General features: G+C 39.4%; 1 pseudogene; it reads left to right on the forward strand.

Moving 5' to 3' along the window:
- The first annotated feature begins 3,687 nt into the window (after window positions 1-3,687).
- Window positions 3,688-4,285, forward strand: LOC144371596 (pecanex-like protein 4 pseudogene; annotated as a pseudogene).
- The last annotated feature ends 484 nt before the right edge of the window (window positions 4,286-4,769 follow it).

Raw genomic sequence — 4,769 nt, forward strand, 5'->3', positions numbered from 1 at the left:
CTTTGAACTTGTAATCCTACTGTCTTAGCCTCCCAAGCTGCTGGGATTACAGGTGTGCATCACTGCATCCAGCTCAACCTACCTTTTTAATACAGAAGGTTCTCAACCTGTGAGGTCAGGTCCCAATAAACCATGGTAAATTAAGATTAATGTAAGTAAAAAAATGCTTTGAATGCACCTACCCTACCAAACATCATAGCTTAGCAACACAGTAGACTGTAGAGTACCAATGGTTTCCAATGCCCAACATCATGAGGCAGGATAACACTGTATATCACTAGCCTGGGAAAAAGATCCAAATTCAAAATTTGAAGGACAGTACCTAGTGAATTGAATGAGTATTGTTTTCATACCATTGTAAATTTGAAAAATTCTCAATGGAATCATTATCAGCTGGGGACCATTTGTATTGTTCTGTAGCAGTGATTATCCCTGGGAGTATACCAGGGTGTGATTTTGTCTCCTGGGAGACATTTGACAATGTCTAGTGACATTTTTGATTGCAGTGATTTGGGAAGGAGAACATTGCTGCTAACATCGTGTAATGCACAGGACAGCCCCCACCAAATGTCAAAAGAGCTGAGGTTGAAAAATCCTGTTCTATGACAATAAGAATAGATAGCATTTGTCTAACTAGTTAAGATACTGGTACTAGTTTAACAAATACACATGGATCACAGTCTGGAAGAGAAAGTGCTGATGTTAGAGGTGACAGACAACTGAACAAAGAGTAAAACATGAGGAATGAGTTGGAATGGAATGAAGACTATATAGGATGCTTAAAGAACAGAGAAGAGACAAGTGCAAATTTAGCCTTAACATTATGGCTGGGGCTGAGCCTTCTAGACTGAGGTGGCCACCTTAGCCAGCTATTTAAGGCTTCAGGGCAGAGGAAAGAGCAGCCTAGGGCTTGGGTTTTGTTGGATTTGGCTGCTAACTCCCAGGCATCTTGTTTAGTTGTGGCTCGCCTTATTGCCTGCCTTCTGCTTTGCCTTTAAGACATTGTCTTTTTAACTCCTAAAGTCTCAATGGAAACTTTTGGGAAATCAGGTTTCAAGCTGAACAAAACTGTGTACTTTTCAATGCTGAAAATCTCTATGGAAGATAGAAAGCCCCAGCCAGATGTGATCAAAAGTAGATGAACTTAGAAACATGTTCAGTCCTAGATTAAGACAGAGTATTTGGATTGCAGAAAGTGGTGGATGATGTAAAAGCTCTGATTTATCTAGGGACATTAAAAGCTTTAAGGGAGCAAAATATAGCATCAAGGTAAAGAGCTAAATGATAACAAGAGAGAAGAATCACCATCATTCTAGGCAGGTTTCTGAAAGCAAATGGATGAAAAGATTATTAAATCCACTGGTGATAAATGTTCTCCATTACTCAATTCATTTTTCAGGCTCTGAAAGGAAAAAGGCTAAGCTAAAGAGTTTTAGAGTTGAAGCTGCAAATGAAATATGGATAGGCACAGGACTAACCCACGTGTGTCAGTGTGATGACCTCTTTGGGCATTTGTAGTTCTAAGTATGACATCCTCTCTAGCAGAAGTCTAACTTTTTAGATGGAAGTTTTAAGGTCCCAAGCTTTTTCTGACTCCTCATTGTTTGCAAAAGTAGAGACCAGGGAATTTCTACATGGATCTCCCTGAAACCAAGGTTGTCTTTGGAATGTTCCTTCCCAAAGTTCAGTTTCAAAGCCAGAACAGTGCTGGAGCAGGGACCTTGGGGAAAGTGAGAGTTTGCTCCAATCAAACTAGATTTGTGATTTCAGTGAAACATTGGGTCTCCTTGGATTTAGTTGCTCTTTTGAGGGGTGGGATGCAAAAGTATGGTGTAAAGGTTGAGAGAGAAAACAGCCCCCACTGCTGGAAGTTTAGGCCAGTGTTCATTTCTGGTTTGCACAAAGTGACTTGTGCAAATAAGTTATTGATGACACAACTTCACATTCAAGTTGCATCACTGCTTGGAAAACAGCTACTTCTTCATAATCAAGGAACATGTCAAAACCATGAGCTTACAAGACTTTCTGCATTTTCCTGGGATTAGTTATGGATCCCTCAGAGAGAAAAAAAAATGTGGGATACTAAGACCCATGAGTCCTCTGCATATGAGATTCAGAAAATGGTTTCACAAAACAACAGGAAATGGTTCAGATTTTTGCATTATGTAAACTCAGATTTATAGAGTCTCCTTTTTCACATTTTTATTGTTCATTATAGTTGTCCCTAATGATGAGAATTGTTATTACCTATTTATATATGCATAACAATATCACTCCCCAGCATAGTCTCATTTTAATTTAGGGAAAGTTTGTGTCCAAGTAGGAATGATAGGCATTTAAATGAATCCATTCTACCAATAGAGATATTTGAAAGTTCTTGGATTTTTCTGGGAGTAACAAAATATGAAGACCTATCACATAATCACATGGGGAATCCTACAAAGAGCTGCCAATGTGCTCTCCAAGCTAGGAAAGAAGTTAAGACTGCAGAATAATCTGAATTTGTCATGCCCCCCAGCCTTCCAGGCCCAGGCTCTCCTGTAATGTCAAAATAAAGTAGCTTAGGGCTCAATCATACATACTGTGGAAATCTTGTACCCATCCTTACGTGTCTGAGAATGCCCAGTGGGTAACTTCCCCCTTCCTGGAGGTTGCCTGCCCTTCTTGCTCCCAACTCCGTTTATTCACACACAGACTTTTATCCTAGATTCTCATTTTCTCTGAGTCATAGAGTTCCTGAATTCTTGCCTTGAGGAAGAAGAGGAAAAGACAGGGTGTTATCACAAGAGAGCCACATGATTTTTCTTCACCCCTTCCATTTCAAATCATGCAAGCACTCCAGTTCCGCAACGAGAGAAGGCTCTGTCTGATGCATACCTTTTAGCCGTGTGAAGTCCTGGGCCAAAATTTTTAATCACAAGTTTTTGTTGTTGTTGTTTGTTTGTTTGTTTGTTCTGGGGAGTTAACTCTGGGGCACTTCACCCAGAACTTAACTTGAGCCACATCCTCAGCCATTTTTATTTTTTCATTTAGAGACAGGGTCTCACTAAGTTGCTTAGGGCCTTGATAAGTTGCTGAAGCTAACCTCAAACTTGTGAACCTCTTACCTCAGCCTCCCAAGTTGCTGAGATTACAGGCATGCACAACTGCACCTGAAAGAATGGAAGTTTCTTTAGGACAGGGATCTTAGTTGAGTCTAAGTTTATATCCTCAGCACTTTGAACATGACTGGCATATAATTGTGCTCAAGCAATATGTATAAACTGATTGAATGAATGAATGAATAGGTAGCCAATAAATATGTTTAATATTCATTTGTTTGACAATAATCAATTGAACTACTAGTATCTGCCAAGAACTGAGACAATGTGGATTTTATAAAAATGAAACAGGCCTGTTACTTGAGCCTGATGAGCTTCTTGTTGAGTTGGAAAGACAAAATACTTTCTCAAGTTAAAAGAAGACCTTGGAGCCATGGAATCCAGGAGTAACCATGGAGGCATCTCTGGGATTTTGCTTTGGGGCCACTGCAGCTTCTATGCCTCCAGCCAGCTTCCAGGTGGGAGTGCTCACCTGGGGGTTTACCAGCAGAAGTGCAGACTTCAGGCTGCCTTTGCACCGCCTCTTCCCTCCAGTGATTTAAGAGTCTTCTGGTTACAGAAAAGGATGTGATTTTCAGAATAATCCTGCGTGAAAAGGATGAATCCAGATGTGCTTCTGCTAAACGATTACAAACAGGACTTCTTTTTTGAAGCACATTCCACAGACTCTTCTTGGAGGCCTTCAAATCAAGTTAGGCTTTTGTGTATATGTTAATCAAATTATCCTTTTTCTGATGCCATGGGTTTTGGGTGGAATGGGAACACTTTTGCACCAATTGGGCATCCTGAAAGACTATTATATAGCATCATTTGCTGGTGGACTAATGCTTTTCACTGCATTTGTCATCTAGTTCACAAGTTTATATGCCAAAAACAAATCAGTGACAGTAGAAAGAATGCTAACCACAGATATCTTAGCTGAGGAAGATGAGCATGAATTTACAAGCTGTGCTGGTGCTGAGACTGTCAAATTTCTAATTCCTGGCAAGAAATATATAGCCAATATAATTTTTCATTCTGTTCTTGCTGGGCTAGAATGTGCTCTTGGAACATGGTATCTGCTTCCAAATAGAATAACCTTGCTGAGTGGCAGTACAGGGAGCACTGCTCCTCTATTTGTTTTTGAATGGCTAACATTGTGTATAGGGGAATTCAAGATGAATAGAGTACTTCTAATTCTGTAATATAGAAGGAATACTGATTTATGAATGAATTTTTTATAGAAGAAAAATAGAACTCTTTAAAACAATTCTTTACAAAATTGTTTAATAGCATGTGTAATACGAATTGTAATGCATTCCACTGTCATATATAAATAAAAAATTTGTTTAATAGCAAATTTTGCTTTCCTTTGCATAATCTGACTTTTCCCCTCTGTTTGTATAGATCATAGATTTCTTTTTTCCAGGTTAGTGTCCAGGTAGAAATGTACAGGCATGTTATGAACTTAATATTTATGTTCCCTCAAAATTCACAAATTGAATCCCAAACCCCAATATGATATTATTTGGAGATACAGCCTTTGGGAGGTAATTAGGTCATGAAGGTGAGGGCCTGGTCTGATGGATGGGATTAGTGCTCTTTTGAGAGACATAAAAGAGTTTGAACTCTCTGCATAAGGAGAGCAAGAAGGGGGTCATCTGTAGGCCTGGAAGAAAGCTCTCACCA

Source organism: Ictidomys tridecemlineatus, chromosome X, assembly GCF_052094955.1.
Source record: "Ictidomys tridecemlineatus isolate mIctTri1 chromosome X, mIctTri1.hap1, whole genome shotgun sequence".
Lineage (NCBI taxonomy): Eukaryota > Metazoa > Chordata > Mammalia > Rodentia > Sciuridae > Ictidomys > Ictidomys tridecemlineatus.